Source organism: Rattus norvegicus, chromosome 12 (assembly GCF_036323735.1).
Source record: "Rattus norvegicus strain BN/NHsdMcwi chromosome 12, GRCr8, whole genome shotgun sequence".
Lineage (NCBI taxonomy): Eukaryota > Metazoa > Chordata > Mammalia > Rodentia > Muridae > Rattus > Rattus norvegicus.
In genome coordinates, this window is record NC_086030.1 from 35,496,129 (window position 1) to 35,508,981 (window position 12,853).

The 12,853-nt window shown below is 44.8% G+C and overlaps 1 long non-coding RNA gene across 3 annotated transcripts; it reads right to left on the reverse strand.

Annotated features, from left to right (window-relative positions):
* Positions 1-3,520: 3,520 nt before the first annotated feature.
* LOC120095951 (uncharacterized) lies at positions 3,521-7,833 on the reverse strand. 3 transcript variants are annotated; one of them, XR_005491932.2, is made up of 3 exons: positions 7,511-7,833; positions 6,544-6,675; positions 3,521-3,741 (listed from the first exon to the last, which is right to left on the reverse strand). It is a non-coding gene; the product is annotated as an uncharacterized LOC120095951 (long non-coding RNA). The 3 variants fall into 3 exon arrangements; XR_010056512.1 differs by lacking the exon at positions 7,511-7,833 and adding an exon at positions 7,210-7,414 and having other exon boundaries at positions 6,544-6,671; XR_005491931.2 differs by lacking the exon at positions 7,511-7,833 and adding an exon at positions 7,210-7,394.
* Between the last annotated feature and the right edge of the window lie 5,020 nt (positions 7,834-12,853).

Genomic DNA, 12,853 nt, shown 5'->3' on the forward strand with positions numbered 1-12,853 from the left:
GCTGTTGTTTTATATACACATAATTTCAAACATGAATAATGGAATATCCACCTATGAAATTTAAAAAAGAGGTATATGTAGGAATGATGGCCACAGTGTAGGGTCATGATTCTTCTAACAGAGGAGAAAGGAACTGTGATGGAAAGGGTACAACCACCAGGTGTAGCGGGCTGGTCTGATGCTGCTTGGATTCTAATGCTAAATGCTGGCTTCTCAGGATGTGACTGCTCTCGATGAGCAGATCCTCACATACACCAAGTGATGCCATCCGAACCTTCTCCTCAACCTAACTGGTCAATAAAAGGCTACAGCCTATGATTGGGGCAGTGGAGGAAGAAAGGTGGGACTTGTGGATCCAGGGAGGGGGTTGCAGGTAGAGGGAGAGAGGAAGAAAGAAGACAAGTGGAGGAAGCTACCCTGAGAGGAGATGGACCATGAACATGTAACTAGAAAAAATAAACAAGTAGCAAAGGAGTTTATATCTAGGGAATAAGTCAGTATAGTTCCCAACCTTCCCAACCTAGGCTTACTCTCTGCAAATAAAACACCTAGATTGTGTGCCTTTTATGCAGGCCAGCTAGGACTATAAATTCATTCTACAACCAGGGGCTGTGGCACAAGCAATGGTTCATTTCTTAAGCATCATAGTGGGTATACATATTAGTCTTCAGGCTTTTGTTTAACATGTTAGACTTTGCATCATAAAGAGAACAGGCTTAGGCTCACAATCAGACAGCTATAGTCCCTAACCATTCTGCAACATTCTGTCATAACTCCAAATGACCTACCCACAAACTTTCTACCCAAAAGCTGTTGGGATTTCTGACCCGGATCCTTTGTTTCTTTCAGTTTCACCTACCCAGTCTTAAAGATGATTTTCTGGTCATAATCCCCATCCCAATGGCAAAGGAAGCCATGACTGAGTCTTAGTGAATATAAAGTGTTCTATTACAACTAGTTCCTGTGATCAGGACTGAATGCAACACTCAGGGCTCCTGTTTCTTTTCTTGTTGGACACGTTCTCCTTCAAATGGGTCGTTTGAGGCATCTACCTGAAATGACTAAAGCTCCCAAAGCAGATCTCTAACACGGAATCATGCTCATCCCTTCAACTTAGTCTCTACCCCTTTGCATCATCACCTTGGCCTTTAACAGAGCAAACCTGCATCTATGGAAAAATGAAAATGAATCATATTCTTTGGTGTTTGAAATAGAAAGGTACTGGCTGTTTCTCTGAAATAAAAATGTACCGGCTATCATTACGGAGGACCTGAGTTCAGTTCTCAGCACCCACATGGCAGCTCAAAGTCACCTGCATCTCTAGCTTCATGGGATCTGTTGCCCTCTTCTGGCTTCTGTGTGTATTGCGAGCACATGCAGGCTTAACACTCACGCACATAAACAAATCTTTTTTTAAAGCAGTTCTTTCTGAGACTAGTGGTTTGTGGCGAGAATCCTAGGCATGAGGCAAGGATTATTGCTTGAGATTCTGAAACAGGTGGATTGCTGTGAATTTGAGGCCAACCTGGGCTCTCTGGTCTGTATAGTGAGTGAATTCTAGATCAGCTAAAAATACATGGTGAGACATTGTCTCAGAGAGAGGGGGGCAGGGAACAGTTCTTCAAAATGATTTGAATCCCATAATAAAATGTTATTATAAAATCACTTACAAGGTGATGGGACAGCAGTGGGTGGGTCAATTAATGTCTGTGGAGTTTGAGGGAACACGTCATAGGAGAAGGAACAGTTGTGTGGAAGCCTGAGGATTTCTCTTTTCAGAGAGGGCAGCAACACGATTTTTCTATAGTGACACCATGATAAATTCCTGTCTTGATGTGAAATGAGAACTGAACTTTAGGTCATTTCTAAATGTTTTTCTCTTGCAATGGAGGCTTCTGGAGGGGTTTCCCAGCTGAAGTCATCTTGGTTCTACATCTCCTGATGCTACTTTAGTAAGTGTGGAAGAGTGCTAGTTTATGGCACTCTAGTAAGTGTAGAAGAGTGCCCTTTTATGTGGTAAGAGCTTATGGCTAGCATACAACATTGGGGAAACCTCTTGGCTTTGTATTTAAAGGTTGGCTTGAATCCTGACGCTCCCACTTATCGAAAATGAGATCTCAGCCTTTCTCCCATAACAGCTCTCAGATAGTTAAGGTCTCGGTCCAAGGCACAACTCTCTGTGCTGACAGTGATCCCTTGGCACTCAATCGCCAAGGCAGGAGGGAAGGCAGAGTTATGAATGGCACCCCCGGAAACTGCTTAGGTCATCAAACAGTTTACAAAAGAGCAATATGAAATCCAAATTCCATTTAGCTTCATTTGGTTTGAAATGCCGTATCAACAGCAAAAGACTCCATATGACCCACAATTAGCCCTGAGAAGAAGAGTTGCCAACATATAAATGGGTTCAAAGTGTTATCTGCCCAAGTAATTATAAGCAATGTGTTGAAACAAGGTTTTACTCCTTGTCTGTCACTGTTAACTTTCTGTGGGCAGCCATGGCCACTATCTCTTTCATATAGTTTATTTATTTATTTTTTTAAAGGCAGGGTATCAGGAACCCCAGGCTGATTTCAAGCTCACTGTTTAAAGGGATGACCCTGAACTTCTAATATGCCTCCCAATCCACCATGTGCAATTTATGCCAGATTGGGTTGGAGCTCCAGGCTTTGTGCTATGCAAATTTTCTATCAACTGATTCTGAATTCTTGTCAGCTTAATCCCTTGACTTACCAGTATCCTGGAATGTTCCAGAAGGTTAGACACACAGGCTCCACAAAAACTTAAACTTGAAGAGCAGTAGCAACAGGAACATCTGGAAACAGTCCAGATGTTCATGAAGACAGGAAGGATAGATAAGAATTTACCCGACAATAAAATACTAGTCACCTGTGAAAAGAGGAGTGGACTTGCAATTCACACCATGATTTGGCCTGATGGTTTATACCGATTGTCAGGACAGGATGTGGAATGGAGTAGGAGACAAACCCCTAGCATGTCTTCAAGGGATTCCCTGGATGAGGTTGATTGAGATAGGAAACCCCTCCCTGATGTTGTGTGTCACCATCCAACAGGCTGAAGTTCTGAACCAATTAAAAGGTAGAAAGCAAGCTGAGTGCCTGTTGTGGTATAATTCAAAAGCGGGACGAATGCTCCCTGTGAGTCACCGCTCTGTGCTGGGCCCCTTGTACTCTCGACCCAGAAGGTCTCTCCCTGGCATTAGTTCTGGCACTATACGGCCATATAGAACTAACCTTAATTTATCTCAGCGGCAGCTGGCTTCAGTGAGGCACCACACCACGTTAGCCTAGCTATCTTCTGGCTCCAGCGGTCTCTCCACTCCCATTTCTAGTCACCCTGGTCAGCCCTTGCCAGACAGGAACTCTGGCCCCAGCTACCCAGTAATATCAAGACTCAACAAACTGTGTCCCCGCCAGCAGGGACCCAGTTATTCAGGGTCCCAAAGAGGCTTTCTACCTGTGGGCCAAATGGGGGTGAAGAGAAGGAGACCAAGCAAAAGTTCTGTTGTCAAGATCTTGTTTATTGGGGTGAAAGTTACAGCTTTTAAGGCTTTCAGGTAGGGGGAGTGTCCTTTGTGAAACACGAAGGATGGAGGGATGAGGGTATAGGCAGAGATAGCAGGAGGCAAAGAGATCAGGCGGTGGAGACTCCGGGTGTTGACTCAGGAGATAATTGGTATCTGCTCGAGCTGAGGCATCCCTTGAATGTTCTCTTCCTGTGCTGTAAATTCATGGGAGAGGCTTTTGTCCAACAATCTCAAGACCTTATGGCCGTCATCTTAGGGGTGAATATCTGTGGCCAAACAGCCCAGTGTCACCTAGCCACTTTGAGCCATGCAGTCAAAAAGTGGCCAGGCCCAAATCCAATACGGCTCCCTACAAAACTGTAGCCCAACAACCAGATTTACATGTTAAATACTCAATGTACAATGCATCCACGCAATTAACTTGCAACCAATTGATAAGGATATAAACCGCCCACATAAATAAGATAAACTTGCCTATAGAAATCCATCCCTTAAGAAATATTCATGAGGGGCTGGGGATTTAGCTCAGTGGTAGAGCGCTTACCTAGGAAGCGCAAGGCCCTGGGTTTGGTCCCTAGCTCCGAAAAAAAGAACCAAAAAAAAAAAAAAAAAAAAAAGAAAAGAAATATTCATGATGGGCTGGAGAGATGGGTCAGCCATTGAAGGCTAGGCTCACAACCAAATATATAAGAAATATTCATGACAACCTGTATCTATGCAGAGATGCACTACTAGGATCATTTACGTCTGCCTCCATGTTGCTTCTCTCTTTCTGCTCCTCCCTCTCCGTCTAACACCTCTGTTCCTGCCTCTTTTTCTTCTCATCCAATGGCAGGTCTCGGGTTATCTTGTGTCTGCCTTCACCTGCATAAGACCATCAACCTACAAGTACCAGCATCCACCTCCCACTCCTCCTGACCATGGATGTCATGTGAACAGCAGCAGCCTCAAGCTCCTGCTGCCTTGGTGTCCATGTTAGGACACTAACAGTGAGCTGGAATAAAACCTTCCAGGCTGGAGAGATGGCTCAAAGGTTGAGCACCTTCAATGGTCATTCCAAGGACCAAGAGTTTGGTTCCCAGCACATACATAAGTGGCTCACAAACATCTGTGGCTCCAGTTCCAAGGGTTCTGATGCCTCTGTCCAACGTCCTCTTTCTATCTCTACAGGCACTAGGTCTCTAACAGGCACCTGCACTCATGGGTAGACAACCACATATATGCATAGATTTGAAATAATAAAAATAAATCTTTTAAAATAATAAGAAACCCTCTTGATTCCTTAATTTGCTTTTACCAGGGAATTTTATCACAGCAACAGGAGAACTAACTGAGTTGCATGGATGAGCCTGAAATTGTCTTTTCAACAGATATTTGCTTATTTTTAGATTATTATTTTTTCATGTAATTTAAAAGTCAGTAGGCAAAGTGTCACATTTCATCATGGCATGCCTTTGCATCTACTTCATTATATTTTGTTTACTCACCCCCTCCCTCATCACCCCTTCCCTCCTTATGCTGGTCCTCCTCCCCCTCCCCACCAAATAGTCCCTCCTTCCATTTCATATCCCCTGAATCCCACTTATCTTCCCCTCCCCCACACCTGCCTCTCATAGTCCTCTCTCTCTCTCTCTCTCTCTCTCTCTCTCTCTCTCTCTCACACACACACACACACACACACACACACACACACACACATTTAAATCTAGATTCTGCATGAGAGAAAGCATCTAGTCTTTCATTCACTACCATTTGCACAGTAAAAGAAACTGGACACATCTGTGGTCTGATCCAAGAAAGAAAGAAAGAAAGAAAGAAAGAAAGAAAGAAAGAAAGAAAGAAAGAAAGAAAGAAAGAAAGAAAGAAAGAAAGGGAGAGAGGGGAGGAAGGAAGGAAGAAAGAAAGGAAGAAAGAAAGAAAGAAAGAAAGAAGGAAGGAAAGCAAGCAAGCAAGCAAGCGAGCGAGTGAGCAAGCTATTTCACATGGTCAGAAGCCAAACACCAAAGTGTTTCCATGCAATCTAATGTTTCTGTGGGAGGCAAGGCCGTATCCAGTGTGAATGAACTTTGATGAGTCATGGAATGTTCTATGTCTTGTTTGTAATGGTAGCTTTCCTGGAGGGTGACTACATAGCCACATAAATTTAATCTCTAAAGAGATGATTTCTTTTAGTTTATCCATGAGTTGATAAACCGAACATATACAATATACCCATACACTCCAAATAGAGCCATGCACCCGCTCCAGCTCTTCTCAGACAGCAATTGTGGCCTCCAGCCAATCGTCCTCCCTGCACTCTAGAGTCTGATCTCTTAATGTAGCTAAACCCTTAAAAGAGGGGCTTGGGGCTTGAGAGATGGTTCAGCAGTTAAAAGCATTGGCTGCCTTTGCAGAAGACCCAAGTTCAATTCCTGGCACCTACATGACAGCTCACAGTCATCTGTAACTCTAGTTCTGATGCTTTTTTCTGGTCTCTGCTGGCACCAGACATGCATATGGTGCACAGACCACTCAGATACCTAAAATTGATTCATTAATTACATTTGAAAATTAAAAGAAGTTATGTTCCAATATCACCCGATGGCCAGAGATTCCATAGCTCCAGGCATTACACCCACCCTCTAGGTACTAGGAAATAATAAAGTTTGCACCTCCCCACACTAAGTACACACCAAGAAAATGTGAGCACCCAGAAGCCACACCCTACTGAAGAAGGAATAAGAGGAGGAGAAAAGGAGGAGGAGGAGGAGGAAGAGGAGGAGGAGGAGGGGGAGGAGGAGGAGGAGGGGGGGGGAGGAGGAGGGGGGGGGGAGGAGGAGGAGGAGGAGGGGGGGGGGGGAGGAGGAGGAGGAGGAGGCGGCAGGAGAGAAGACTGGGTCACCAGCTCCAGTGTAGCTGGTCTGCCAGTATCTGGCCAGACCGCCTTCTTCTCCCATCTCTCCAACTCTCCTCCAACAGGCCAGGCTTGCGGCAGCAGCCCACCCCCACCCCCTTACAGCTTGTCTCTTTGCTTGAGTGGGACTCCTGGACTTCAGTCTGGGTCTCTCTCTGCCTTGCATGCTCAGCTCGTTCCGTATTCTATTGGTTCCTACGGCTTTATTCTTCTGCACGAGTTCAGAGAAATCTTGCTTCAAAAAGAAGGAATGAAAGAACGAAGTGAAAAGGGGGGGGGAAATGTCCACACGCTGCAAAACTAAAGCTCTACAGAGAGGTGAAAACTGTCTAGCTGCGTGGTCTGAAAACTTCCAACCTAAAGGACGATTCTCAGGCACGCCTAATGACTTTGCGAAGTCAAAGCAACTTTTCAGCGTCACTATACTGAACGTGATTCTTTATCCTGAACCTGACAAAAGTACACTTGTCTAGAGAAAGTGCCAGCTTCGGTAATGTGTCCCAGATGGACCCTTAAGCCCCCATCACTGTCCAGGTATAGAGAAGGGATGTAGTGACAGGTTTCCAGAAACAGGACTCTGGGAAATTCAGTTCCTTCTTTATCCGCACAGGTAATGGGCCGGGCTAGGACCGGGTTGCTGGGAAGGTGAGCCTGGGGTAAGACTCTTTCCCTTCCAGAGTCACAGGGCAACTGAGTTTGGGTAAGAAAGCCACCATGGATAAAGGAGGCTTTTCCTTAGCTGCACCCCATGGATTGTGCGGGTACTCACCGCTGAGTGAAGCATTCCCGTGAGAAGAAGGGTTGCGACCAGCTCCCCCTATCCCACCCCTTCCCGCCGCGGTATCGGTCGATCTCCAATTTGCACCTAGGACACATTTGTAGAGCCTGACAAATTCCCAAACAGGAGACTATCATCTTGCTGCTTCCTTTTTTGCAGAAGGCGACCCCTAAGGCTCTAGGCTCCTCCCTGTCGTTCCCCACAACCCCCACCTCCTAGCGCACTGGCCTGGACCTCTCACTGCGCCCCGCCCCTATCCCCGCCCACTGACAGCCTTGGCTCGGGGACGCACCCAGACAACTTTTTCAGGCCTCCTCTGAGCTCTCACTTTCAGGCTCCCTCCATTCCAGGTTCTTCTTTCCTCCGCATCCTCTAGGGCTCGCTGCTCCTTGTGGTTTCAGCAACCGGTTCTGGAGACCCAGCTTCCCGCGCCACTCCCCCCAACACATAAAATGTAACCGGAGAGGTGAGGGAGGTGTCCACAGCCAGGAGGATATCCCCGCTTCCCAATGAAGAATTGCAGTGAAGCACTAGAGACTCTCCTACAGCCTTCGGAGTCCCTTGAAGTCTGAGGTGTGCACTACAGATCCAACTTTAGGCCACATGCTGCTAGGAACACGCTGCTAGGACACAGGCTCCTAGAGAAAAGAGCCAACTGACTTTACATGGAAAGATCTAACTTCATCTTGAAGTGGGTAAACAGGACTGGAAATAAATAAATACTGGTGCATATTCTATAAAAGTTAGCAGCTATGCCCTTGAGAAATTTGGACTAAAACACAGGAGCTTTATTTCATTATGGTTATTGTTGCCATCTACTAATCCATGAGCATTCTGTCTTGTCTGGTTTCTTGGCATGTGTGCACAGTGTACTCAGGAAAGTTAAACATAACACTTAACAGGCTGGTCCCATTTCTGTGCAGAATAAGACAGGAATAATTTGGCGTCCCCTCCTCACACATACTCACCACCAATCTCTCTTCCAGCACTGCCCTCTGATGTCCTCTGATGCCCTCTGATGCCTTCTGATGCCCTCTCACCACAGTGATATTCTAAATATGCATTGTTCCTGTGGTTGGCTGCCTGTCTTTGTGGGTGGGAATCTGATTCCTGCCTTCCAGAATTCCCTGGGTGAAACTGGAACTATGATACTTAGAACCCTGCAGGGAAGAGGACCCTTGGAGTTACCCTCACCTCTTCCTTCTACCGTGCCCAAAACAGTAACCTGCACATCAGGGCAATGGTGTGATTTTGTTTCTGGAAATGAACGTTAACGTCAAGCGTCCCATTTCTTCACTTCATTTGTCTGTCATGGACTTAGTGTGAGGGGTCAGACATAAAAACCTATCCAGACAGGTTTTGTTGCCTTAAATGGTTGCTGAGAAACAATTTTCTCTAAGATACAATCTTTCTATCCTGAAGGGAAGTTTCTTAAGCCTCGGAAAGAAACAGATGAAGGGCTTCAGGAAGTTCCTGAAACTAAGCAGATTCACCACTTCCCATTCCCCACACCTCACCAAATGTATAACAGCTGTAGAGATGGATAAGAGATGTCTCAGACAAGATAAGCCCCTGGAAGAAACAGAGATCACCTGAGCTACCCGGAAGAGCCTCAGAACAACTGAGTCATCTAGGAAGGATACTTATCAACTTGTCAAGATGCCTGAAGGCTGTGTGGAGTGCTTGAGGTTCCTAGCTTTTCTAATGATGTGGGTGAATTATGATAATGTCTTTGTATCATTTCTATTCTTGTAAATAGCCCCTCACCCACATTCTTGTAAATAACCTCGATAAGCTCACTGGCTTATCAAGGTGGATTTGGGTGATAGTCATGATTTGGTCTATCATGGCTCCATAGAAATTGTCACAAAACAACAGAAGTAGTCTTTCTTTTGAAGGCCATGAACAATTGCGGCATAACTGCATGACCTTAACTTCTGATCAGACTGGGAATAGAACTTGTCTTCACCAGTCAGTGTCCATACGAATGAAAGAGGGAGGCGGGAGGGTGTGAACTGGATATGGGCTCAGAGACATGCTATAAAAAACTGCATTCCAAGATGGAAGTGACAATGAGCAGAAGAATGAGGGCAACCTGAAGGTTCTAGAAGAGATTGGAAGGTTGCCAGGAAGAGCTAACCCGGCTGACCTCTAGGACTTAGTCACCACTTGGGATAGAAATCGCAATATGATTCTCCTCGTTTCAAGCCACTGAGCATGCAGTAATTTGAAAGAGCAGCGAAAGGAAACCCAACATGGATATGAATAGCCATGTCACCTCCCTTCTCTCAGGCTCAGACTATCCAGATGGCTAAGGTGGCCTCATTCTAGAACCACTGTCCCTGCCTACACCTTCGCTACTCAGGGATGGTTGATTTTATAAAAGATGTGCACCTCATTAGGATGCACATGGAGCCCTTCCTACTCCCTGCATGAATGTTAACTGTTCTTGTGCAGGCAGCCAGCCATAGCTGCTGTGTTCCTATGTGTAGCTTCCTACCATGTCCCAAAGATAGTTTTACCCTGGTCACCCCAACTTCTAGTTCTGACAGACTTTCCATCCCCTCTCTTGTGCTGGTCTCTGAGCCTGTCCCCCTCCTGTGATGTATATGTGTATGTGTGTGTGGTGTATGTGTTTGTGTGTGTGTTTGTGTGGTGTATGTGTATGGTGTGTGTGTGATGTGTGTGTGTTTATATATGTGATGTGTGTGTCCATGTGCTTGTGTGGTGTGTGTATATTTGTTATATGTTTGTGCATATTTCTGTGATGTGTGGGCATTTATGCAGTATATATGTGTGTGTGTGTGGTGTATGTATGTGTTTATATAAACGTAGATGTATGTTCATGTGTGTTTGTGTGTGTGGTGTGTGTGTGTGGTATGTATGTATGTGTTTATATAAACGTAGATGTATGTTTATTTGTGTTTGTGTGATATGTATGTATTTGCTGTGTGTTTGTGTAATGTGTGTATGTTTGTGTGGTGTGTATGTTTGTGTAGTGTGTGTACAGTATGGGGGCTGTGTTTATTTGTATATTTGTATATGTTCATGTGGTATGTGTATTTGTGTGGTGTGTGTCTATGCCTGTTTGTGTGATGTGTGTGTGTGTGTTTGTGTGGTGTGTGTGTGTGTGTGTACACATATGTTTGTGTGATGTATGTATACTTGTCCGTGGTGCATATGATTTATATGAACTTGTGTGATACATGTGTATGGTTGTGTTTGTGTGATGCATATGTTTGTGGTATGTGTGCATGTGTATGTGTTTGTATGTATTTGTGTGGTGTGTGTATGGCATATGTCTTTAAGCTGTGTGTTTATATGCTGTGCATGTGTGTGCATTTGTGGTGTGCACGAGTGTGTTACAGATATCCTATTTAGGGAAAACACTCCCCACACACACTTATTTCTTACACTTTGGACAGTTGTTTCTATGTTAACCGCTGTCCACTGCACAAAGAGACTTCTCTGATGAGGGTTGCGTAAGCAAGGAACCACTGAACAAGGCCACTCCTTGGAGAGAAAAGTAGTTCATTGAAGATAAACTGCTGGGCTTCCTCAGAGAATAGAGAACAGCATCTAGGCACAAAAGTTTGTTGGCTTTTATACAGATAAGTGACAGGGGTGTGCAGCTTGGGGGCTGAAACAGCTAAGGCTGTTAGACTTCAGTGTGGAGACTTTCCAGGCAGGGGGGAGGGGTGCATATCTGTGACCTGGGACATACGGCAATCTGTTAAGGACTCTGAAGAACGTTGAGATTTACGTTTTTGGTTTGTAGCAAAGACCAGCCCAGGTGGGACCCGAGCCATCATCTTGAAGCATTACCACCATCAGTGCCATTTTGGGGTCCTGTTTTTTTACTAAGTCTGACAGTTACCCTACTAGTATAGAGATACAAATTTAGAGAGAAGCTTGATACCACATTTAGTAGAATAATAATAATACATCCCTTGGGCCTATGAGTGTCCCAGTTTTGGATTCTTGACCAGATTCACAGTACCACGGATATGTTTCTTTCTTGTGGAAGCCCCTAGATCCAGTTTGAAAACTATGGACTATTGAAGGATTCTGTGGGAGGGAGGGTCAGCTTCATTAAGGGTGTGGTTCCTGCTAATTCAACTGTGCTGCAGTGCATGACCATATTGAGAAGTATTTGCGGGGCACAGATTGAAGTTGATGGGATGTTAAATTTAAATGTGTGTGTGTGAGTGTGACTGTGCATATGAGTGTGCGTGAGAGTGAGGGTGAGTGTGTGTGTGTATGAGTGAGAGAAAGAGAGAGAGTGTATGTGTGAGTGTGTGTGTGTGTATGAGAGAGAGTGTGTGTGTGTGTGTGGTGTGTGTGTGTGTGAGTGTGTGTGTATGAGAGAGAGTGTGTGTGTGAGTGTGTGTGTGGGTGTGTGAGAGAGAGAGAGAGAGAAAGAGAGAGAGAGAGAGAGAGAGAGAGAGAGAGAGAGTAGATGATTCAGGAGTTAAGAGCACAGGCTACTCTTGCAGAGGACCTGGGTTCAACTCCCAGCTTCCACATGGCAGCTCACAGGCATCTGTAAGTCCTGTTTTAGTTTATCCTCTTCTGCCCTCTGAGGACATCAGGCATTCACGTGGCTTACAGACACATGTGCATAGTGCGTTGGCATGATGCTGTTTGTATTCAATGTTAATATTTGCTTCCTCAAGAGGGGTTGCTCCCTACAGAACAGTCCGTTATGTAGTCAGATGATGTCATGTGAACCTTCTCCCCATCCTAACTGGTCAATAAAAGGCTAGTGCCTGAGATCGTGCAGTGGAGGTAAAAGGTGGGACTGGAGGTTCGAGAGTAGGGGGCCAGGTAGAGAGGAAGAAGAGAATGGGAAAGGGAGAGGGAGGGTGGAGGAAGAGGAGGAGAAGCTTCAATGGACCAGAACTGCATGGCTGGGAGAAACTGTAAGTAGCAAGGGGTTCATAGCTGGATAATAGGTTAGTACAATGTTAGCTTGTAATTATAATAACTGGATTGTGTTTTTATATGGGTTTATTAGGGTTGGAAATCCCAGCCACACACATACAGCCAGAGCATCCACATGTATAAAATAAAATGTAATAAATATAAATAAAATTTAAATTTAAATATAAAAGTGGATGTGAGTCCAAAGGGTAGAGAGGTAGGGTGTATCTAGGTAGAGTTAAGGGGAGGTGTTGGGGGTAAATATCAAAATACATTGTATGAAATTCTCAAATAATTACTTAAATTATTTATTTGAAGAGAGATATGCAAGGAAATATGTTGTTTAGTACTTACCGTGAGATAGCGGCATATCCCTTAATGTCCCCTGAAATAGCTGTTCAGAGTCATTGAATCACAGTGGACAAATGCATCTCCTTAGGCTCTGACACTGAGTTAAGGGATCGAGCATTTAACACAGAGAAAATAAAGAACATCTCAGGCTCCCTTGTAAAGGCTGCATTCTATGCTAAAACTATGAGCAAATCAAAATGACAACACCAAGTCCAGTGGCGATTAAGACTTTTTTGGGTCACCGGGAAGAAATATTCAACCGCCTGCTGGCCTCTCTACCACTGACTTACATGAGTTAAGAGCTGTGATACTCCTGGGGTGATTTCTCTTTGGCACTACTTTAATAAATGGGGTTGAAGCC